The sequence below is a fragment of the Chrysemys picta genome, chromosome 4 (genome assembly GCF_011386835.1).
Source record: "Chrysemys picta bellii isolate R12L10 chromosome 4, ASM1138683v2, whole genome shotgun sequence".
NCBI lineage: Eukaryota > Metazoa > Chordata > Testudines > Emydidae > Chrysemys > Chrysemys picta.
In genome coordinates this window covers 29,111,064-29,137,134 of record NC_088794.1, presented here as the reverse complement: position 1 = coordinate 29,137,134, position 26,071 = coordinate 29,111,064, and the positions used below count along the sequence as shown (strand labels likewise).

Below are 26,071 nucleotides of genomic sequence, written 5' to 3'. Positions count from 1 at the left end.
CCTTGCCTGGTTGAGATCCTCTGTTCAAGGGTGTAGGATGGGGGCAGCACATTGAAGTTGTGCTAGGGTGGCAAAGTGTCCTAAGCGACCTCTGTATAAAGGATGCAGAAATATTAGCAATAAATGAAAGAGCTGGGAGTGGAACTCATGGTTTTTGGTTTTGCAGTTCAGAGTACTTTCCATGAGGCTACAGAACATTGGATGAGGAAAAGGTCTCTCATTTTGCTTCTCAAAACTGTGAGAAGGCTGCAGCTTTTCACAACATCACAATATGGACTAAAGCTGGGGCCAAAATCACACTACTAACAATAAATTAACGAGTTTGCAACTCTAGTTGTTTTCTCCCTTCCAGCCTTTCCTGTAAAGTGCTAGTTTTTCATTCTGAAAGAGGCTATGATGGGGAGAGGGTTCCTGTTTTTCTTACCACTTCCCCAGCAAAAGTCTTCCCTTTGATACTCTGGGAAAAGGGCAGGGCTAGTTCTAACACTGCTTTTGAAGAGACAGGAAATGCAGGGGCCACATGCAAAAGTGGAATTATGCTCTGATCACAGCAGATTGCAGAGAACAGCTGTCCTCCATTTCTGAATGGAAAAAAAACCACCTGAAACTCAGTCTAAACAAACTCTTTCCAGTGCCTCATGGTGAGTCCACAGTGCATGATATTTTTAGTGAGCTAAGATCATATTACAGTCAGTCAAGTTTTACGGAGAAAGCCAGAATCTTCAGTGCAGATAGACAAAGGAATATATGGGTGTGGCAAGCTCTCTGCTCCCTCCTGAAATGGAGGGCGTATGTTTGCAGGTTTATATATTTGTATAGTTTGTTTATATATTTGTATTAAAGCCAGAAGAGAGTATAACAGATTCCATTTGCTCTGGTTCCAAAATGTCTTGAAAGATCTCTGGAGCTGTGTTAGAAGAAGTAAAAGAAAGTAACTGGGGTGGGGCAGTGGGGGTGGGAGCTGTAATGATATGAAGGGTGAAATGTTCCTCTCTGCTGCCCCAAGTGAAGGGATGACTGAATCAGACGCCCCAGCCTTAGCAGTGAAGAAGGGAGGAGCGCTTGCATATGTCCATCTTTCTCTTCCTTCCCTCCAGCCCCTGAAAGCCCTTCTGTGCAGTTCTGGTTCCCATAGGTTTGCCAACTCGGTTGGATCAGACGGACCGGATGTCATTTGTGGCAATGGCATCCGGTTTGACCAAGTTGGCAACCCTAGGCTCCAGTGAGCTGGAGTGGGAGCAGTCATGAGTGATGAGAGAAATAGCCCATTTCTCTGATATTCTCCAAACCTACCAGGCAGCTTGTAACTCCTCCCTTTTGAAGGAATGTTTGCGGGAACTGGGGGAGGCAATGGAATGTACACATAAATTTGGCCTTAGTAAGGACTGCAGGATTGGGTCTCTAGTTTGCTCTTTTAGCTTTGTGTTTTGTAAATGAAGTAGTTTATGTTTAGAGTGACCTGATTTGCAAGATTATCTCTACAATTTTCACTTAACATCTGTGATAGAGCAGTCGGCTCCACATTCCACTGCATTAAACGTTGTGCATTTGGGAATTGGTACAGTTAGTAAAATGGCCACTGTAATCTCACAAAATAAACCCTGTCAGATTTTGCTTCAGTATATTGAGAGAAAAAAAGGAAACATTCTTCCTACAATTGAAACTTCCTCATCAAGAAATGTTACCAAAAGAAAAAGAAGTAGAATGTGTATAGAAGCAGAAAATTCTGAAATGTCCCATAACAGGTTGTTCCTGCATTTTCTTGTGCTAGTGCAGCAGAAATTATGCCAAACACTGAGGAGTGTTTATAATGTCAGATTACTCTGTCCTTACCACTTTCCTTGTTTTGTACAGTTAAACTGCCAATTTTCCCAAGGAATATTTTAAGGCTTTTGTATAAGTAAGAAAGAAAAATAAAAACCATTCATATGCACAAATTCCTACAAATCTAAGACTTTGGAAGAAACTCAAATTTGTGGAAATTCATGTTGCCCCGGAAGTGGGCCATCAGTTTACTGTGGATGAATGAGCCCTATTCCATTTCCAACATTAATTATCTGTGTTCATTAAATGCTAAAACCACTTCTCTCTGAAGACTTTTCTACAGTATAATATGGTAGTTCTCACATTCAGGAAGATTTTCCTGGGGTTCAGCCTATATTTTCCTACTCAATTTTAGCCCATTACTCCTAGTTGTATTCTTCTGGACCAACCTAAACAAATACTCTCTTTGGAGTGTTCCTTTCTGATACAGTGTTTCCAGAGAGTGATCATGTTCACCTTTAGTTCAGGTTTAGTCCTGCGCTACAGCTGAGCCATATTCTTGTGTCCAGCTGAGTTCCAGTTGCCATAATACTCAAAGGGGTGTCAAAAACAGATGTTTGCCATGTTTCTGTCCCACTTCTAACCAGGAATTGCCAGAGCACAACAATGCTGCAGATGTGCCCTCTTTTCCTGGCCATCTGGGGCAGTGGTGGTATAGAGCCCCATCATGGGAAACCCACCTGGCCAGGGCAATCTTGAGATGGCCACCTATGCTGGCTTTATAGTGCCCAGGGAAAAGATGGATTCTCCATTTCTTACAGTATTCAAGGCTGCGTGCCATTCTGGAAGATCTACTTTAATCAAATGCAAGTTACTGGGCTCAATACAGGGGAAACTGGGTGAAATTCAATGGCCAGTGTTATACAGGAGGTAGGACAACATGAAGTAATGGTCCTTTCTGGACTGCAGATCTCTGAAGCTTTGTTTGGTTTGGTTTTCTCACCACTTTTCATAACTGTTACTGCCCCTATTGTACCATTTCCTTCTTTCTCATTTTGATCCTGGCTTCTTTGTGCTGGTGGTTCAGATGTGGGTTGGTTTGCAGCTCTGTCCAGAATTCTATTTAAGGACAAATATGCCTATGCTGGCTCTACCTGGTCTGGGCAGTGTTATTGTTGTGAGGTCTCAGCACCTGTATGGCCGGACATTCTCAGGGCCATGTACCCGGTGGGAGTTTGTGACTCGGGGGAAGCATAATGTAAAACAGCTATGTGGGTGCAGGGGGAAGACAGGCAAAGCCAGAAAACCAGCAAGGGAGGCTGGTTTGGCCCTGTGTGATGTTATCTGATTAAAATATTACCATGTAGATCATTGTTGCTATCACTGTTATATAATTGCAACAAATCTTATATAATGTGTGTCAGGTTAGGTGTCTATGGGAAGGTTATGATTTGCTGAATGTGATTATGCTGTTGGTATGCATGTATCATGTTTGTATCTGAAGTTATGAGTTTTGGCTCTATACCTGTATTTCTTATAATTTAACTCTGTCATTGCATATTTCTCCTTTTAAGAGCTCATTCAGTTCCTTCCAAAAGCATCAGCAATAAAACAGTTATTTCCCTGTATTTTGTTCAAGGCTACAGAAATAGGCCTCAGGGTACTCAGCATGTGTTCAAATTTCTCTTAAGCCCAAGGTTGGGAACTTTGGCTGTGACAGCGCCATCTATTTTTTCACGATTTTGTTCACAAACTGTCATCAGCTTAGGCCAGTTCTTGATATACTGCTCAAAACAGTCCACTACTGAGTTCCAACACATGTCTTGTGGGAGAGTTAGCTTGTTTCCTCCCACTTTTTTCAGAGCAACTGCTGCAAATTTACGGAAGTAATTTGCAATTTCAACAACATTAGCCTTTATTTCTGGAACACTAAAGTCTTTGGCTAGGAGGTGCATCTGCACCATATGTTATTGGCTTGGGACTTTCTTCACTCTCTTCTAAATTTCTTCTCATCTTGGATATATTTGTAGCATTGTGTGTGACCGAGCTGCATACTAGACAATTGAATTTTTTGTCACAGTTTGTTATAGCTTTTACTGCTACTTCTTGTAGGTATTCTTCTGTGTGTACATTTCCTGATGTATCAATTGTTTCGGTAAGGAAGACATTCCCTTCTTCTGTTGTCACACAAGCCCATACAACAGGATCATTGTGGGCATTGCTCCACCCATCAAGACTCAGGTTAACAATTTTACCCTCTAGACTTTTTGCAAACTACTCAATTTCTCTTTCATACACTTTATCCAGCAATTTGCCTGCAACATCTGCCCTGTTGGGTGGACTGAATCCTGGTCTTAATGACTGAACCATATTAATGAAGTGTGGGTTCTCAATCATACTGAAAGGAGAGTTTGTTGCATAAACAAACTGGGCAATTTTTTCATCAATTACACCTCTTTTTGTAATTCACTGGTTCTTATCACAAATGTATCTATGGTTGTTTCTGGATGATGGAGATTTTTTTTCCTTTTGCTACAGATGATATACTGTGGCTATGTGACATACATGATGTAACTGAAACAGTATCATTGGTAGATAACTGTTGAAGGGGTCAAGTATCAGAGGGGTAGCCGTGTTAGTCTGGATCTGTAAAAAGTGGAGCATGCTCCAATACATCTGTTAGTCTTAAAGGTGCCACAGGACTCTTTGTTACTTGTTGAAGGTGGTGTCGGAGAAAAACACAGTTCTCACTCTTTTGGTTGGGTACAGCAAAGTCAGATACTTTATTCTCTCAAGCAATTGCGTAAAGGGAGAGAGCTGAACAGGTCTCTCAACAGGTAAACAATTACAGCAAGCATTTATACCTTTTATTACAGACAATAATGAGCAACAACTGCATTTTGTTTATACATAGGTCATCCTGATATCTTGTTTTTCTCACTAATGTAGACTCTTAGTCTACATTCCATATTATCTACACAAGGTCACAACAACTTCTCACACAGTTCTTTCCCACTTGCCTCACACAATCCTTGCTTCTACAAATCTCGCATTATTAGCGTTACAGTTAGCCTGACTCTTGCTAACAAACTGTCATGCATTGCAATCCCCTTCCTGTCAGTTCTTTCTCTGCTTCCACAGTGGATAGTCTTCAGAATCCTGTATGTTGAGGATGGATTCTCCTAAACAAAATAAGTCAATGCGGTTATTTAATTATTATTACCATACTGCTCATTTAGTATTACTCTTTGCATTCAGTGACACTCAGTACTACTTTAAAGGTGAAATTGTAAAAGGTAGATCTACCTATTTCAGCTATTTATTTTTATCACCACTGTATCAAAATGATAGTACCATAGAGTAACAACTATATTTTTTGCTCAAACATGAAAATTCAAGAATAGTCCAGTAGGAAGACAGGCAGTCCTTAAGAAAGAAGTATGAAATAAAAAAGTTGACCAACCTGAAGATCCTGCATGTTCAGACATGTTCCTTTCATCATCTTCAATGTAGCTTCCTCTTGAGAAGGAACACTTCTCATGATGTTGTTTCATTTGGACAACCAGGCCTTGCATTTATTTGTTGCACTGTTTGCATTTTGCACGCATGTCTGTCTTACCCCCAGGTAGAGGTACTTCATTAAAATATTCCCAAACTGTGTCTCTTTTACAGCCTGCTGCCATTATAGGTTTTCCCTTCTAGTGAGAGAATGGTATGGTAGATCTCAAATCAATGAAGGCTACACTCAGAAAGACCTCAAGACTTCTGGAATATGCTGCTCAAATAGTTTCACTTTTGTTTCTACTGTTTGTCCCTCCCCTCTTGCATTTATCTCCAGACTTATTCTCCTTGTCCAGATCTATTCCACCCCCAACAATCTTTCATTCATTGAACTGTTTGAAACATTGCACTTTTAGAGAGAGATAAGGGATTCACTCTGTGTATACAAATTTGCAGAGGGGCAATAGGGTTGAGGTCTGTTATTTCTCACCTCTCTACATTGTTTATTTATATATATATATTTTAACAAGCATGTTATCTCGGGAGATACAAATCCACAGTTTGAGAACTGCAAAACTAAGCATCTCCAATGGTATCTTCTAGGCTGAGCACTGAGTCCCATTGGGTAGATAGAAAAATTAACCTAAATAATCTATACAGAAGCCCCTGGAACCTCATAAGATTGGGTACCTAATCCATGAACTATTGGAACTAATTTACAAAATGTTTCTTAAACATTACATAAATATATTGTCTTATACTATAGAATTAGAATTTATCATCCCTATTCCACGATAAGATATCTTTGAGCTATAATGTATCTTAATTAAAACTATCTTTAGATAGGTTTTTTCCCTCAAAAAGCATTTTATCAACAAATCAGATTAAAAAAATCAGATTTTTTTTTATTTAAAATTATTGATTTTTATCCACTCTGGCATCTGTCTTATTTCTCAGCAGTTTGTCCTGAAGTTGGTAGTCTCAGTTGTGACCCACTGAGGCATGGTGACACCTTGTTCTAAGGGAGAAGCTGGGACTGCAGCTTATGAAGGGCTGTGCTTGGCTGAAGCTGTCTGAGGAGGCCTATGGGAGAAGTTTGAAGTATCCCTGGGCCCTGTAAAGCAGAATAGTTCGGAGTTTGAGGGTGGGCAGCTGCTCCATAACATGTGGTCCCACAGCTGGAGCCTGAAGCAGAGGGAGGGCTTAAGCATGAACTAGAGGTGCAACCGAGGGCTGAAGAACTTTGCCCTTCTGCCAGGGTTCAAGGGACCTCAGCAAACAGTGTGTGTAGGACTTGGGGAACCCCTGACAGAAAGTGTTAAGATTTGTGGAAGTTGTGTGGTGAAGAATTGCCCCTGCCATAAGGTGCCTGTGGAACCCTGAGTGTTTATGGGAACCCACTGAGGGCTTGAGCCTGGTGGGCCTAGTGCCTGGAGCACCGACAGCATTGGCCTGGAGCGTGTTTGTTATGAGATGAGATAACGGAGAACTAGTAAATCAGGAAGAGGAGGAAGCTATGTGCTGGAGAAGTGGCTGCTGTAGGCAACCATGGGAGGAAGTACTACAGGGGCCTCGGCGCAGCGTTGAGGAGAGGCAAGGGGAGGTTAGTGGCAGCTGTCCTGCAAATGAGTTAATGTGCGACATTCTGCCGTATATGGCAGAGTGTGAGATGGAAGGAAAATGTGTGTCTCACTCAAGATGGATGATTCTAGGCAGGCAGGTGTTAATAGCAACTGCAGAGAGCCCAGCACTAATGACCCTTCAAAGAAAAATAAAGCATTCGGTATATTCAGATCCATCCAAACACTAATTTCAGAGTGGGACTGTATGTGATCATCACTGTGTTACTAACAGCAATGGAAGTGTTAACTGACACAGATCCTTGATTACTGCATATGGTGCAAAATCATCCCCTGAAGTAGGAATCCATGTGTGAAGAACAGTCAGTGGAGAATAAAATCTTCTGTAACATCCACTCCTTCATCATTTCTCTTGGTTCTAATTTAGCCTAGAAGTTTGGAAAGAAGAACTAATTACACAGCACCATCGTTGTGTTCTGGTTAAACAGATGGTGCCATGTGGTACTTACACACAACTTTAATTTATAAATTTTGCAAAAGAACTTAGGATTTATGGCCAGTAGGAATACAGATGGAAGGGTTTTAAACTTACCAAATATCCCCTGCTCCCTGTAATGCTAAATGTATTATTTTCTTTTCCTCCTTCAAAAAATTATTGCCCTGCTTTTAATACTAAAATGGGAATGAAATACAAAAAATACCATAATCAATATTGCAGCAACTTATATAGAAGCACACAGCCTGCAATACCCTATATAGCATGAAGCATATAGTAAATTTATAAAATAGCAGGCCATAAACCAGTCTCCAGTTTCCAAAACTGTATATGAAATGTGTAACTGGGAAACCTTAAAAGGCTTAGAGTCTAAGAATCTGGACACTTAACCCAACTCACAGAGGCTCCCATCTGGCCCTGTGACCATCTCCGCAATGTCCTGCTTATCCCCATTTTGTGTGGGGGAGAAGTTGCTTGCTACCCACTGTCTTCTGGTGCGCTAAGAAGATAGTGGGTCTGTGGGCTCTATTAAGGGTTTCTCTTCTCTCATCTACCAATAGGCTCCCTTGCTCTCACCCACAGAACAGACGTAATCCACTCTAGGTCCTCCCATTGCCTCACCCCACAGGGTCTTCTCTTCCCATCCACAGCCATGTACCTTCCAAACAAAACCTCCTCAGTGGTTCTCTTGCTCTTTCAGGTCTTGACATAACTTAACGATATAACACAACTTATATTTTGCAGGAGTGCAATTCAATTTAACCCACCACTAACAAGCTTGGCAAATTATAAACTCAAACCCCCCACACCCCAGTAATTTCCTTCTCTTGCAGTTCCCCTCTTCAGATGCCCCAGGGAAAAGCTAAGCTTTGCTATGTACCCTGACGAACATCAAATTTGGGTTATTTTGAACCAAGAGAGGGGAACAAATTACAAAGTTGTGAGGCCCTGTTAGCAGCCCCTTGTTCATACCAGCAGAGCTTTAGCATCTCTGCTGATCTCAAATTTAACTAATGTTAAAATTCCCATCCCACTGTTTTATGGTTTTTTCATGATTTCCCCTTGCTGTGAGGCAGATCAGTATTATTGTTTCCATTTTACAGTGAGCCAGTGACAGAGCTAAGAATAGTACCCCAAAGTCTGGGCTCACAGGCCTGTGCATTAGTCACAAGATCATCCATCCCCTAATTTATCCCTGCTGGATTTTTTCCCCCTTTTCCCCCTTTTTTCCTCTCTTGATCCCAGTTCCTGTCTTTCAATCTCATCACACTATGGCTATCTTTAACAAGGCTGAAGTTGGTTCCTTATTCCCTGTTTCTTATTTGTGGTTCCCTTATTCAAAGACCAATATTTCCTAAATACTCAATGCAAAATTAAGTTTTCAGAGATTTCACCATAATAAATGTGAATTAATCTTATAATTGATATTGGTAATTAATAAATTAATAATTTAAATAAAGAACTATGTTTTGACTAGTTATGATAAAGTATTTCTCAGGTCACCCCAAGTAATATGTCGCTACAACCATTAGACTGTTCTGACGTAGCTGGGATACGTCATTTCCCAGCCTGAAGCTTTATTCCTGACCAATATGCTGCAGATGTCTAGGGCTTCTTTTTTCAGGGTTTATTAATTTCATTTTTCGGGGGTTATTTTATTAGCCATTTTTCAGATTTATGGAGATGTGAAAAAATCTGTGGGTTCCAGGGTTTTTTTTTGGTATATACGGTAATGAGTAATATATAGTATTATACAGTCAAATATACTGTAATGAGTAATCTCTTTGTAATGTTCCCTAGCACATTTTAACATAGTACTGTTTCAAACCTTTAGTGTCCACCAGCAGGGTCTACGCAGACCAATTAATGTACAACATCTTGCTGCACTTTAGAAATTGCACACCTGTAGTCCACATTACTGCCCCGTGTACACAAGCCCCTAAATACAAGCAAACATTTCCATTGTTTTGTCTGGTGTTTATTGGATAAACACCAGTTTCATTTTTTGTATTAGGGGTGTTTTTGTCCATTTTTATCCGTTAAAATGTAAAATCAGAAGCCCTACAAATGTCAGCCCCCCATAACCTTCCATTTTGTAAATGGTGCCTGAATAAGGAACTGGATTTTGACTGCCCCTAAGTGACAAGACACTTCTCCGATCACCCCAAGTGACACATCCCTGCATCTGCTATGCTATTATGAAGGCATGACACTCTGCCACTCCCAGAGCCAAAGTTTCATTTTGAGGCTGAGCTCTGGCAAATATTGTACACTTGTTTCTATTTTGGGTTTTATTTGTTAGTAAACATACAATTTGCATGTAAAACCAAACAAAACCAATATTCTACCAATTTTTGCAAATCCAGCTGTAATGTTTTCACAGAAATTATATGGACAGTTGCAAATTATGAAGTCTGTAAGAACACTGGTTTGTTCTTAGACAAATTAAAAACAGGAAAAATGGCTAAATTTATTAAAAATTGTTTGTTACGAATATAAAAATATTTGTCATGATTAGTGTTGTGTCTTTTGCTCATTACACAACAAACAAAATATGAAGAAACTCCATGGGCTCAGCTGGCTCCCAAAGAACCACGTTTATGAACCACAGACAGATATACAAGGCCTAGTTTAATACACACTGCTCCTCTGACTGGTTTCTGAGGGCTTCTGAAACAGAACAGTGATCACCACTAGAGAGCTCACAAGCTACTAAAGGGGTATTACTCTATTCCTATGTACTACAATTAGTTGAAACAGTCTTAGTGTTGCCGTGAATCTCATACAGCAGCAGTGTAGCTTGGTACACTTTTCTTTTCAAGGAATTGAGAGATCTCTTCATCTGTGCCTGGAATATCTTCACTTTCTTTCCTTTGTAATTCCAAAATTCCATAAAGAAACACCAGCTCTCAGTGTGGCTAAGGTTGTGGTGCGATGTTGGTAGACCAAATGCCAGCTCACCCTAAGGCTGAAAGCATCACCTGAGCACAGACAAATTCATAGCTGTAAACCAGTCCAGCTGTCATGTGTGTTAGTATTGTAAAAATAGATCTGAAGATTATATGAATGTGTTCAGCATTTACACTACCTCAAAAACTAGTAGGTCGCATGGATTGTTCTCACTCAACTATACCCCGTGTCATAAAGTTTTAGCAAACATTTGCATCGGAAACCTCTGTGGCTATGTAACTCATCAAACAAGGAAAAGGCCTGTGTAATGCAAATAATGGGATTGACTATTTATGACTTTAAAGTTCATTCCTCCTTTCCCTCCCCCACCAGGAAGAAGAAACTTTCCAGTGAACTGTTGCTCTCAGCTTGATTTCTGAGGAGCAAAGGTATAAAAATGCCTCACAAAGAAAGAACAAGGTTTCTCTTTGCTTTTTGGACTGAAAAGGCCAGAGATCCTAAGACTGAAGCAGAAACCCCTAGAGTTATCTCTGGGTTTGCCCTGAAGAACATTTTGAATGAACAAATCTCTACAACTTTGTTAATCTGGTGGTTAGCTGATAGCTCATTTGTGTGTATATGCCTGCTTCCTTTAACCTGCAAATAACTCCGTAATTTCTTTTCTTAGTTAATAAATCTGTAGTTAGTTTACTATAGAATTGGCTGTCAGCGTTGTCTTTGCTGTGAGGTGTAAGGTGTGAATTGACCTGAGATAAGTGACTGGTCCTTAGGGACTGGAACAACTTGTGTATTTTGTGATTTTTGGAGTAAAGCAGCCATTGATGACATAAGTTGAGATGACCAGTTTGGCAAGATAGACTGGAAGGACCAAGGAGATTGTGACTTCATGGTAAGTCAATTATAATGCTTCAGAAATTCACATTTGTTACAGGGTTGGTGAAATCTAATCACAGAACACACATACCCTAGGAGGTTTCAGAAGCTAGGATTCTATACTGTGCATAAGCCAGACATGGTACCCATGTGAGCATAACCTGTCCCATAGAAGTGCAGATAGGTACACTGGCAGAAAGGGATATTCTCTAGTGTTGGAAGATTTGGAGGACCACTGAGGGAGATTCATTAACATATGTATGGATAAAGTGCATGAAATCAGGGTGTTTAGAAACTTGAGACTCCTTGACAGTGGGCAGGAAGGTACCCTATTTCTACAGAATAAGGACATCAAAATAGTCAGTGTTTCCACTATGATTCTGGGGGTCTTGGCCTACCCACCATTCCCCTAGTTTCTTCTTTGAGCGATGTTTCCATGGCTGTAGGTGCAGCAGTGCCTTCGCATCTGGAGTCTGAGATCTTCAATAGCAGTGCCCGTCAGACCACACATGTGCACCTCCTCTGCCCCACACTGTGACTGTATCAAATGCCTTACTAAAGTCTAGTGTGTGTGTGTGGGGGGGGGTTTCCTGGGCAGAGTATAGTTTGTGTGGTTAATACACCAGCCCCTGGGATGGGAGATCTTATTTTGGGATTCTATTTGGGTGATATGGCTGTGCCAGAGGCCCAGAAGGGAGGGAAACTGAAGCATGGCCATGCACCTGACCATCAGGGGGTTAGTCAAATCCCTCACTTCCCTAAAGAACTAGGGGCTCAGTTTGGGGAGTGTAGGCCTGGGTTGAAATAAGTAACTTGCCTCAGTGCTTAGTGGGCATAATTGGGAAGGTGAATAGAAGGTTAATAAATGTAAATAGGGGCTTGACAATCAGTATGCTGGAGTTAGGGTGTCTGTGCTAGTTACAAGAAGTAGCAACACCTTGATGCTAGGGACTATGGACAAGATAAACCTGGAATGTCAAGATCAGGTTCCACATGGACAGAGCTTGCTGTACACAGGGACTGGTTCCAGTAAAGTAACAAAGGCTATCAAAAAATGTGTGGCGTAATGTATAGCGATTGCAATGCAATGTGTAAATGTATGTAAAGGAAGAGGATGTCTGTGTACGTTTGGATGTGTGGTATGCCCTGTACCCACCCCCTATACTATACGGTAACATTGATGTGGGGACAAAATTGTTTTGTCCTTTATGATAAGGTTACTTGATGAAATTGTTTTAATGTAAGTTTATAGATCAATGTTCCATACTGATTTAGTAATATTGGAGGTTGCCCTGTTCTGTTCTGCCTTGATAGAATTGTTCTGTCCTGTTAGAAGTTTGCTTTTGAAATTATTGTACTGTGTGTGTGTTTGAATGCATATGCTAATTGTTGTATTTTCAATAAATGTGGAGTATTGCCTTATCCCCTGAAAAAGATCCCATGTGCTTCTTATAAGCATAACATTTTTGGTGGAGAATTGCGAAAGGGGGAGGACATGTAATTTGATTGTTGAAAATATTGCTAAAAAAAAAGGTAGACCATACATATAAAGTGATAGATCATTCAGGTGTGCATGCCCCCCGGTCATAGAGATACCCAGCAATAGGGGGAGGATTAGAGTCCTCGCTGCTTCTACCCATCTGTCGGGAAAAAATTGCATAGGTAAATATACCCTCGGTCGTAGCAGGATCGAGCCCAAAAGGAAGGGGGCTTAGTGTTCCCCCTCCCGCTCTGTTGGTCAGACTTTTTAGTGAGTATAGACTTTTTGTGTTGTATAAGTCCCAGCACAGGCGTGGGCATGAAAAAGTAAAAAAGTAAAAAAAAGATTTATAAATAAAATATGTTCAGGCGAAAAGAGTCCTGTAAAGACAATGCTCAAAAAAAGCAGAAAAAATTACCATTCATATAGGAAACTACTCCTTTTAAGAACATTTTGCAAAAATTTGGGCACAGCCCATGAACTGAACAAGCATTAGCTGATGTCCATACTATAGGTGATTTGGAAAATAGATTGGCAAAATACTGCTGGTCTATAGGCCATCGACCCCGATAAAAAGGGACTCGGCTGCAATTTGGCTATGGTAGAAAGCATGCATTGAGGCATTCTTCCGCTTGGCTAACTGTGAAGAGGAAAATGTCGTACTGCATGAAAAACTTGGTGTATCTAAACAAGAAATTAATAAAGAAAAAATACTGGCTACCGGGGTCCAAAGCCAGTTAGACATTCTCAAAGATACCCTAAGAGAAGTCAACATAAAAGAAAAGGGATTATCTAAACAAATAAAGAAAAAAATTAAAATAAAAAGATAGAATCAGGTTTTACAGGGAATAGTCAAAAAGTTAACTTTAGAGCAAGGGAGAGCCCCCACTGACCATAACCGCTGTGAATCACTCATTAAACATTTAAGACAAAAACTGGGGTTTGCAATCAGGAAAGTTGCAGCAGTGACATCAGTGAATGGCATAACTGAAATCCCTGAATCGGTAGACTTTGGGGGTCCCACTGAAAATTGGGAAGGAGATATCTGGGCAGATTCCCTCTCTAATAGCCAGAATGCTGTTGCAGCGGTAACACAAACAACAATTACAACTACTACTGTCAAGGCTGGATCCCCACTTTGAACTTTAGGGTACAAAGGTAGGGGCCTGCATGAAAACTTCTAAGCTTAACTACCAGCTTAGCTCTGGTTCCGCTGCCACCATTTCAATGGATTCCATTTCTGGGAAGCCTTGAAAAACCTTCACCAATTCCCTGGTGAATACAGATCCAAACCCCTTGGATCTAAAACAAGGAGAAATTAACCATTCCCCCTCCTCCCTCCCACCAACTCCTGGTGAATACAGTTCCAACCCCCCTGGGATCTACAACAGGGAGAAATTAACCATCCCCCCTCCTTCCTCCCACCAACTCCTGGTGAATCAAGATCCAAACCCCTTGGATCTTAAAACAAGGAAAAATCAATCAGGTTCTTAAAAAGAAGGTTTTTAATTAAAGAAAAAGGTAAAAATCATCTCTGTAAAATCAGTATGGAAATTAACCTTACAGGGTAATCAAACTTAAAGAGCTCAGAGGACTCCCCTCTAGTCTTAGGTTCAAAGTACAGCAAACAAAGATAAACACTCTAGTAAAAGGTACATTTACAAGTTGAGAAAACAAAGGAAAACTAACACGCCTTGCCTGGCTATTTACTTACAAGTTTGAAATAGGAGAGACTTGTTTAGAAAGATGTGGAGAACCTGGATTGATGTCTGGTCCCTCTCAGTCCCGAGAACGAACACACTCCCAAACAAAGAACACAAACAAAAGCCTTCCCCCCCCCCCCCCAAGATTTGAAAGTATCTTGTCCCCTTATTCGTCCTTTAGGTCAGATGCCAGCCAGGTTACCTGAGCTTCTTAACCCTTTACAGGGAAAAGGATTTTGGAGTCTCTGGCCAGGAGGGATTTTATAGTACTGTACACAGGACAGCTGTTACCCTTCCCTTTATAGTTATGACAACTACAAATACCAAAAATTAGAACCAGTAGAAGGAAAAGAAAAGGGACCAGGAGGTGTGAGGTCTAGTTGAGGAGCTCATCCTCCTTGCTAAATTAATAACGAAACAAAGCCTGTGCCCAAGGGGAGGAACAGTTCAGTAAGAAAAGCTGGCTATGGCCCAGACAAGAAGGCTGGCAACAAATAAAAAGATTGGAAAATAGGTTGGGAGCCCTGAGGGCATAGTAGCAGGAGAAAGGGAAGCAGTAAGTACAAGCATGGGGAATTCAGATCCCTGGGACAATACTTGGAATGATGATAACTGAGCTAATGGAGGTGTCATTTGGGAAAATAAGCAAGTGATTTAAGGGAAAAAAGTAAAAAGTTAACTCTGCAGAGGCTAAAGGGAAGTAAGCAGCTGAATGTTGTAAAAATGTTAAAGGCAAGGTGTTATAGGGAAAAAAATGTTTCTTTGCAGCTATTTGAAAAAAAAAAGGGCCCCTTTCTAAAAAAAATGGTCTGTAAAGCTGCAGGCAGAGAAACAATCTGAGTTAATTCATTTGACCATGGACAATTTGGTCAAATTCACTAAAAGACCATAAGGGTTTTCTATTGAAATTTAATTGCCTCCAAATGTATAAAAGGGACTATATATGTAAAAATTATAAAAACCTAAACCAACACTCCTGGTTTGTAAAATCCTGTTTTGTAGGTTTAAAATAAATTGGTTTGGTTTTGTTTGTTTTTAAATAACTAAAAATCCATTAGAAATTTTTATTCAAAGTTGCAAAATTAATAGACACTTTTGCCACACACAGGTAATTAGTGCTATTTGGCTTTTGTATTTAGCATTTAACCCTTAAGGTACCACAATGCTTTACAAAGTTTAATTTTTTAAAAAAGACCAAAGTTGTGAGTAATAAGGGACAGCCAAAAGCTGCAGTAAAAATAAAAAAGAAACCGTGCCCTCTGGAGCAACAGCAGGGGTAAGGTGCACAAAAATATCCATGTTAAAAAACCTGAGCCTTAAGGTGGCTCTAAGTAATCAGACTGTCACTGTCACATTAATAAAAGTACATAGAAACTGTGAGCACAAAAACCCCCACAAAACATTACAGTAATAATGCTTCTCAGCTATTACCTGTAAATAAATTTAAAGCTTAGCATAGCAAAGAAACTATTACAAACTTGGTCTGTTGTATAAGAAGGAAACTAAGGTACACCACCTCATTAATTTAATAACTAAATAGTGGGATAATTCACCCTAAACCCTTAAAGGGTAGAAGCCATCAAAACCTGGCCTGCTTACAGAACAAAACCACAGGAAAGTATGGGGGTAATTCCTCTGTTTTGCCAACAATTAGCAAAAAAACTCCACAAAACAAAAAGTATTTTAAGCAATAATCTGCCGTCCCCCTCTCCAAAGGAGGTAAGAAAATGTTCTTCTTGTCTTTCAGAGCTTCAAAGAAACAACCTCCCCTCCAAAAAAAACCCCCCAAACCCTGGTACCAACTGAGGAGCAACTCAAAATATCATGGATCTACTGTTGCGACACAGATTGTGTTTTGTGGCCTTCTATGTTTCATGTTTGATGTTTTGTGCTGTCTTGTGGTGTTTGTCTTGTTGCTAGCATTGTTGTGTATTATGTTTAACAAAAGGATGCTGCATTAAGCAAAAAAAAATTAATAAGCGTTTAAACTGTATTCACAAATGTTGCAAAAAGGTAAAAATCAAAAAATGCTAATCTGTTAGCAAAAAAGCATCCACAGGTAATAAAGTCACATAACAACAAATCAGGTGCCAAAAGCACCTGGAACAATTAAGCAAATACTGTAGCTTAAGAATATAAAATATCGGTTGTTACCAGGAGCCAAAAAATGGGTTTCAGCAAAGGCACTTCCCACTCACCGGTTAACACAACAAACAGTCCTAAACACACTCCAGAAAAAATGGAAAGACAGGAACTCATTAATGTAACACTAGCAGCTACTTTACTGCAAAACCCAAACAAACATAAGTGCCAAAAAATCCCTCTGGAACAAAGAATTGCCTTAGTACAAGCACATTTGAAAAACCAATGCTAATATGGTACTTTTGGACTGCAAATTGGTAACGATTTTAGTTTAAATTTTTATTCTTTTTCCACCTAACCCCCTTTTTGTGTTTGTTTATAAACTAACATCCCAAAGTGGACAGCACCGGGGAAAAGACAATTCGTTTTAAGCTAAAACACTCATAAGCATTGGGCAAAAAGCTTAAAATAGGCAAGACTACAAATAAGGATACCAGGAGGGGCATGGGTTGCCCTTTTGCCTTGCACTTGGGTGCTCAAAACATTTGTAACAGAAATAAAACAAATGTTTTAATAATATAAGGATTATATGGTGTTTTGGTAAAATGGTCAAAAGGTATAAAGTATAAATTTTAGAACCACCTGTAATTAATTTAATTAAAACGTGTTTCAAACCAATGTACATAAGCATGTAAAAATAAAAGTAAAAAGTAAGTTAAATTATGGTCAGTGTGTTAATGTACAGTAAAAGCCCAATAAAAGTATAGCTGCCCTAACATTATTTCAATAAAAACTATTAAAAGTTATTAAATTTGCTTGGTAGCCAGGAAGGGTAGACAGCCTTGGTTTAAACTAAAATTATATGAAAAGCTGGAAGTCCTGAATGCTACCAACACAAAAGTAATGGCAAACAAACAATATTTTTAAAGGTTGGTCCCTCTCATAAACTTCAGTCCTGAATATTATAATTTATCCCACAATCATTTTTTGTATTAATATTGTTTATTATAATGTGTTGTATGTGCTGTTAAATAGCCTCAAGGCCATATTGTTTCACAGTACGTTGCTTTAAAACAGCTACATTGAATGTGATCCATTCAAGAATTGTTCTTGAAGTATCAAAAGGAGACAATATATGGTAACATCGATTTGGGACAAAATTGTTTTGTCTTTTATAATAAGGTTACTTGATAAAATTGGTTTAATGTAAGTTTATAGATTAATGTTCCATACTGATTTAGTAATATTGGGTATTGCTCTGTTCTGTTCTGCCTTGATAGAATTGTTGTGTCCTGTTAGAAGTTTGCATCTGAAATTATTGTACTCTGTGTGTGTGTTTGAATGCATATGCTAATTGTTGTATTTTCAATAAATGCAGCATATTGCCTTATCTCCTGAAAAAGATCCCATGTGATTCTTATAAGCATAACAATGTTTGAGTCTGACCAACTCAGTGTAGCTTTTCTGCATGCCAAATGGAGGAACTTGAGTGACAAAATCCAGCGTAGAACTGAGTGTTTTGGATCCCAGAGAACTGAGTGAAGTGTTCTGCCAGGACTGGAGAAGCTGTTCTGGATCAGCTGAGTGGAAATAGTCCCACTTAAACTGAAAAAACTCAACTTGTGTATGGGTGGGCAGCACATGGCTGTTTATTGTAGAACAATTTGGCTGTAGACTGATTTTTACTGCTGGTTCCTCTATATCCCTGATACTTAGGTCTGTTGTGATTCAGTTAATGGTGTTGCCTAAACAGTCTGTTCTTGCTCTCCTTCAGGAAATACAGGGGCATTCTGTTCTTCGGGTTTAGATGCTTTTGTTTAAGGAAAGAGTATTGTTAATACACGGACGTAGATGAGTGTGTAATTATGGTGCAATGTCTCCAAACGTGTTTCCATCCATGGGGAATAGCCTGTTCCCTGTGCTGAATATAAATCCTCTCCTTTCCCAGTCCTGCCAGGTGAGTGCCCTAAATATTGAGTCATTCTCACATTCACTCTCTGGCCCAGTGACTATTTATACAAAGCAGAACAGCTTCAACAGGAGAGATTGAGGCCCACATCAGAATATCCCATAGCCCAGTGGCAAGGGCACTCTCCTGCAAGTACAAGTCCCTTCATGTCAGGGAGAGGTGCTCAGTTTCGGAAGTGCAAATAATCCAATGATGGCATTTAGCTGTCGGTGTGATTTGGGGGTGTCATCAGTTAGTCATCTAAGGTTACAAACCTGCAAAGGATTCTCTCTGCATGATTAAGTGTGGACCCAGAATCAGGGCCTGACACCTGTTGTGCCTACAGTGATTTGTCCCCACAAAATTGCACTTGTAGCTGGTTACAGGTAGAAAAATGGATTCTGTTTCTGATCCTGTGCCCTAAATCTGTAGCTGGTAGATGGGTGTAATTAGGTACCTGGGGATAATTTTTATTTAGCTGAGCATTTGTCACATTTTTGAGAGGCTTTTCAGGGATCTGTCAGACTTCATTTACTTTCGTTTGTCTCTAAATATAGTGGAACTTTTTAGAGGTTTGGGGATGAATCGTTGTTCACCAAAACTTTGTTTAATTTGTTAGGGATGGATTTCCTTCCCTACCCCCACCCTCACCTTTACTCTCCTGAAGTCACCTTACCCACAAGTAGTCTCACTGAAATCAACATGAATAGAGATGGAAGAATATGATCCTGAGTATGTACAACAGTTTGGTTGGAGTCACACAAGTCTGACAGAGATCTTACTGCTCGTGTATCATGATGTCCAAATCTAAGACATGCTGTCTAAATAGTTGCTTATTACTCTTTCATTCTGGAAATGTAGATTCTACACCTCTTTTTTGGTGGTTTAATTGCCTGCCATTTGAACTGAACTTATAAATATTTATTAAAAAAACCCAACCCTATTTTAAAGGAACATTACAGTTGTAAAATCAAGCACTCAAAAGCTAAGAAATGTCAAAATGAAGGCTGTCTGTGCAATCTTAATTCAGCCCCTTTGTGCATCTGCATTATTATACTGTCTTTAGTTATATGATTACATACTGCTGTTTTTTTTTTCATAAGACCATGTGTCATAACTATAAAGGGAAGGGTAACAGCCCTCCTGTGTACAATACTATAAAATCCCTCCTGGCCAGAGACACCAAAATCCTTTTACCTGTAAAGGGTTAAGAAGCTCAGGTAACCTGGCTGACACCTGACCCAAAGGACCAATAAGGGAACAAGATACTTTCAAAACTTGGGGAGGGGGAAGGCTTTTGTTTGTGCTCTTTGTTTTGGGGGTTGTTCGCTCTTGGGACTAAGAGGGACTGGACATCAATCCATGCTCTCCAAATCTTTCTGAACAAGTCTCATATTTCAAACTTGTAAGTAACAGCCAGGCAAGGTGTGTTAGTTTTATCTTTGTTTTCTCAACTTGTAAATATTCCTTTTGCTAGAAGGTTTACCTCTGTTTGCTGTAACTTTGAACCTAAGGCTAGAGGGGGTTCCTCTGGGCTCTTTGAATCTGATTACCCTGTAAAGTTATTTTCCATCCTGATTTTACAGAGATGATTTTTACCTTTTCTTTAATTAAAATTCTTCTTTTAAGAACCTGATTGATTTTTTCATTGTTTTAAGATCCAAGGGTTTTGGATTTGTGTTCACCGGGACTAATTAGTGAGGGTATACTCTCAAACCTTTTCTTTCACCCAGAAAAAGGGGTGTAAGGGCTTGTGGGGGAGGAATTAGTCTCAAATCTGCCCAGGAAAGGGGGGGGGGTAGAGACTTGGGAAATATTTGGGAAAAGGCAGGGTTCCAAGTAGCTCTTTCCTAAGATTTGGAACACACTTGGTAGTAGCAGCTTACTGACAACCTACGCTGGTAAATAAGCTTAGGGGGCTTTCATGCGGGTCCCCACATCTGTACCCTAGAGTTCAGATTGGGGAAGGAACCTTGACACCATGGCTTATTCAGTGCACAGAATGAACCTGCACTGGGAACAAATCAGGGCTGTGTTGTGAAGGAGGCTGTTGCCTGTAGGACTCCTGCCTCATTTGTTGCAGAAGTTGAAAGGTGTGTAGTGGACAAGGAAGGGGACTGCAGAAAGAGAAAAGGATGGTTTCATAGTAAAAGCAGGTGAATGCTGTCCCAGAGAACTGGATTCTAGCCCTGCCTCTGCCACAGAATGTCCGTGTGATGCTGCACAAGTCACTTAAACCAAAATGTTCACAACTGGCCACTAATTGTGTGTTCCTCATTTTCTGGCTGCCTGACATCTGAGACACCTGGGGCCAGATTTGCAGAAGTGCTGAGTGCTCATGTCTGCAACTGAAGTCAATTGGAGCCATGTGTGATGGGCGGTGCCCTTGGGAGCCAGCTGAGGTCACTCAGTTAGGGTGAACTGCAAACACAATGGGACATGCAAACCCCAAATGCTGGTGGATATTCCAATACTTAGATTTACCAAGCCAGCACAAAACAACTTCTGTATTACCTTACTGGTTACTTAGAAGCCATACAAAACAGTTATCTTAAAGTGCCCAACCTCAGGCCTCCATCCAGACACACACATCAAATATGATAACGATTATTGAAAATCTTCTCATCATATAAAAGAAAAGGTTCTTCCAACCCCAAAGGATCAGTCACACACCCAGATCAAATTATAACTTCGATCTTACCCAAAATACATGCTTATAGCCAATTCTTATTAACTAAACTAAAATTTATTAAAACAGAAAAGGGAGTGTTGGTTAATAGATCAATATGCATACAGACATGAGTTCAATTCTTGAGGTTCAGATACATAGCAGAGGTGATGAGTTTGTAGTTGCCAAAAGTTGCCCATCCCCTGCTGTTCCCCCTCCCCATCAGCCTCAGCTCACTGTGCCGCCAGTGCAATGCTCTAGGCAGCAGGGCTGCAAGCTCTGTGCTGTGCAGTGGCGTGGCTGGCTCCACCTGGGGGGTGCGGCTGTCTGTTCTGGTGCTCTGGGCAACACGGCTCTAGCACCGCCAGCCACCGGTGCTCCAGGCAGTGCAGTAAGGGGGCAGGGAGCAGGGGGGGTTGGATAGAGGGCAGAGGAGTTTGGGGTGGGGGTCAGGGGATGGGGGTGTGGAAAGGGGTTGGGGCAGTCAGAGGGTGGGGAACAGGGGCTTGAATGGGGTCAGGGGTCCCAGGTGGGTAGTCAGGAAGAAGAGAGGGGGTTGGATGGGGCGGCGGGGGACAGTCAGAGGCAGGGGTTCTAGGGGCGGTCAGGGAGAAGGGGTGGTTGGATGGGGCAGGGGTTCTGAGGGGGTAGTCAGGAATGAAAGGAGGGGTTGGATGGGGTGGCTGGGTGCAGTCAGGGGTGGAGGGTCCAGGGGCAGCTGGGGACAGGGAGGGGTGGATGGGGCAGGGGTCCGGAGGGGCCGTCAGAGGACAGGGAACAGGGGGTTTGGATGGGGCAGGAGTCCTGGGGGGGCATCAGGGGCGAGAAACAGGGGGGATCACATAGGGGGCAGAGGCTGGGCCATGCCTGGCTGTTTAGGGAGGCACAGCCTCCCCTTACCAGTCCTCCATACAATTTCAGAAATGCGATGTGGCCCTCAGGCCAAAAAGTTTGCCCACCCCTGCCATAGGTGTCCAATGTCCATATTCAGAGTGACCTAGGGGTTACAGTGGACGAGAAGCTGGATATGAGTCAACAGTGTGCCCTTGTTGCCAAGAAGGCTAACGGCATTTTGGGCTGTATAAGTAGGGGCATTGCCAGCAGATCGAGGGACGTGATCGTTCCCCTCTATTCGACATTGGTGAAGCCTCATCTGGAGTACTATGTCCAGTTTTGGGCCCCACACTACAAGAAGGATGTGAAAAAATTGGAAAGAGTCCAGCAGAGGGCAACAAAAATGATTAGGGGTCTGGAGCACATGCCTTATGAGGAGAGGCTGAGGGAACTGGGACTGTTTAGTCTGCAGAAGAGAAGAATGAGGGGGGATTTGATAGCTGCTTTCAACTACCTGAAAGGGGGTTCCAAAGAGGATGGATCTAGACTTTTCTCAGTTGTACCAGATGACAGAACAAGGAGTAATGGTCTCAAGTTGCAGTAGGGTACGTTTAGGTTGGATATTGGGGAAAACTTTTTCACTAGGAGGGTGGTGAAGCAGTGGAATGGGTTCCTTAGGGAGATGGTGGAATCTCCTTCCTTAGAGGTTTTTATGGACAGGCTCTACAAAGCCTTGGCTGGGATGATTTAGTTGGGAATTGGTCCTGCTTTGATGAGGGGGTTGGACTAGATGACCTCCTGAGGTCCCTTCCAACCCTGATATTCTATGATATGATTCTATGACTCCAGTCAATGACTGGGGATCTCAATTCTTGTGGCTTAGGGTTTCCCCCTCTTGAAACCCAAAGCAGATCTGAGATGAAGAAGGATGTCATCCCAGGGATTTTATACGTTTTTCAGTAGCCTTTTGGCCTTCGAGAATAATAGGCTTAACCTTCTGTCTCTCAAACATCCTGGCAATTAGCATAGTGTAATTTATCCATTAAACAGTACAGATACAGTTTATCACAACCTTCAAAGAGACATACAGACAATAATACTATTTCACTCAAGTGTCATCCTAAATGCTAATATTCCTTTTTTGATCTTTGAATCAAAGCTATAGAAACAGACAAGACTTGTTTACTTACATCACAAGACCTGAGCAAATATCCAACCTTCTATCTCTAACAATGCAGGCTCTGCATTTTAAAGCTCTATTCTAACCCAATGGGATAGCCCACTTATCATTTACATATCCTCCTAACAAGTCTTTAAAGTTCAGCCATGGGTCATGTCAGTGAATTAGTTAACTCTTTCTGGCCCTGCGTCACCTTTCAATTAGATATTATATTATACCCATATAATGTTACACCATGGTTTGAACATCTAATGTGCTTTACACTGATAAATACTCTGGAAAATCAGGTCCCAGTTAACCCAAGTTGAGCTCCCCAAATGAGTGGAAGCCTTTGAAAATTTCAGCCTTAATCTCCCTGCCTCAGTTCCTCCACTATAAAGTGGGGGTAACAATAACCCCACACAGAGATGTTGTGAAGATAAATTCATCTGTGGTTGTTAATTACTCAGTAAGGTGACAGCACCCTGGAAAGGCCCTGGGAGAAATTAAGAACACTGCTTTACAGCCAAAATGCTTTTGAAATAAATGTAGTCAAACTTTACTAATTCTGGGTCATTGAGAACTAAAATGATGCTTAAAATTGTTGATTGGCTCTAGTTTTCAAGATATGCTATTGGGTCAGTATATACGACCCTTGACTTGGGAATGGCGGAGGATAAGTGAGTTATAAAGGGAAGAGATCTCAATTTAAACCAGAAATGACTAAAATACATCTTTGACTGGATCTATGAATAAATCTATGACTGGGTTTGGACAGTACTTGCTTTTTAGGCAAAACAATGAATGATGCAATCTGAAGCTGGTATTGCGTCATACATGATATGAATTGCATCATGTTATTCCTAGAAGTCATGGATGATGCAATCATAACAAAGCTTACATCACTCTGCTGAACAAATTGCCCTATATCAGCTCTAGAAATCATACAGTGTCGTGCTCTCTTATTTGTCAGTGTTTGATTTTGCAAAGAGACACATTTCTGTTTAGCCAAAGTGAGCAGAGATGCCTCGTACTTGTGTGAACAGTGCACATAACTTCCGCTATGTTTGTGGTGAAGTGACTTTTGCATCACAAAAGCGCAGTATAACCACTATGGTTAAGAAAGCCTATCACATTTATTTTGGCTGCAAAATTGGAGATCAGGACAAGAGGTGGGCCCCACACATATGCTGCAACACTTGTGCAACAAATCTTCGCCAGTGGTTGAACAGGAAAAGGAAATCTAAGCCTTTTGCAGTGCCAATGAATTGGAAAGAGCCAACAGATCATACCAGCAATTGTTACTTCTGCATAGTGCCTCCAGTTGGGAAAGGTGTGTCAAAGAAGAAAAAGTGGACTGTGCATTATCCAAACATTCCATCAGCTATACGCCCAGTACCCCACGGAGAAGGACTGCCGGTTCCTGATGCACCAGAATCATTCTCACTTGAGTCAGACGAGGAAGAGGAAGAGGATGAAACTTCTGGTCCTGAACCATCAATGTCACAGGACCCACATTTTCTCCCATCCTCCTCCTCTGAACCACACCTCATAACACAAAGTGAACTGAATGATCTTGTCAGGGATTTGGAACTACCCAAGCATAAGGCAGAGCTGTTGGGCTCCAGACTACAGCAGAGGAATCTCCTGGCAGGTGATGTTAGGGTTTCCATGTCCGTCAAAAGGATCTTGTCCCATTCTTCTTTATGGAAGGTGATCTTGTAGCCTGCAACAACATCGATGGTGTGATAGCAGCCCTCAACATCATTCACGATCCAGATGAGTGGAGACTGTTCATTGATTCATCGAAGACGAGTCTTAAAGCTGTTTTACTGCATAATGGCAATATTTTGCAATCAATTCCAGTTGGTCATGCAGTCCATATGAAGGAAACCTATGACAACATGAAACAACTTTTGAGGTGCATAAACTATGACCAACATCAGTGGCAGCTCTGTGGCGATTTGAAGGTTGTTGCTCTCTTGCTTGGTCTGCAGACTGGATACACAAAGTACTGCTGTTTTCTCTGCGAATGGGATAGTCGTGCAAGAGATTCCCACTACATCAAGAAAGATTGGCCACTCTGGCAGTCATTGGAGCCTGGGAGGAAAAGTGTTCAGCATCCACCACTTGTTGAATCAAGGAAGATTTTGTTACCACCCTTACACATCAAGCTGGGTCTGATGAAGAACTTTGTCAAGGCCATTGACAAAACACAAGCAGCTTTCAAGTACCTCCGTAGAAAATTTCCAAGGTTAAGTGAAGCTAAGATAAAGGAAGGTGTCTTTGTTGGTCCTCAGATTCGTGAACTTCTTCGAGATGATGCATTTGACCATGCACTGCGTGGCAAGGAAAAGACGGCATGGAAAGCCTTCCAGTTAGTGGCAATACATTTTCTCGGAAACAAGAAGGCAGACAACTACAGGTTGTTGGTGGAAAACCTCCTCAAGGCATACAAAGCCTTGGTTGCAACATGTCGCTAAAGATACATTTTTTGCACTCTCATCTAGATTTTTTTCCACCGCACTGCGGAGCAGTGAGCGATGAGCACGGCGAGCGATTTCACCAGGACATTGCAACAATGGAGAAACGCTATCAGGGCAAATGGAGTCTATCGATGCTTGCAGAGTATTGCTGGACAGCGACAAGAGATGCTCCATTTAATGAATACAAAAGACAAGCCAAGAAGCACCGAGTAGACACTGAATAGGACTAAACTATGTTCATAATAGTTTTTTGCCTTTTGTTTCATAATAAATTTTATTTATATAACCCTTTTGCTGCTTTTTAAAGTGTTACATAATCAGGACAGGTGAAATATTATCATGTAAAGCAACCATAAACACATGAAAAGACCTAGGTTTACAATTTATGATTAAAACTCTACTATCTGCACAATATACATAGACATAAAATGTAAAAACTTAAATATCTTAGAAACAGTAGCCAATCAGTTGTTTTAATTGTCATATTTGAATTCAGCACATCAAAATACATAATAAATAGCACATTTTATCTCTGAAGCAGATGACTTCTCAAAAATTGTAGACCAGTGTAATTCTGTGTTCAATGC

General features: G+C 41.0%; 1 protein-coding gene across 1 annotated transcript in view; it reads left to right on the top strand.

Moving 5' to 3' along the window:
* Window positions 1-509: 509 nt before the first annotated feature.
* Window positions 510-26,071, top strand: part of LOC101952382 (NACHT, LRR and PYD domains-containing protein 3) — a 138,989-nt gene continuing 113,427 nt past the window's right edge. The window contains exon 1 of the mRNA XM_065591889.1: window positions 510-641. The gene's annotated coding sequence lies outside the window, so the exon portion shown is untranslated. The remainder of the gene's footprint in view (window positions 642-26,071) is intronic.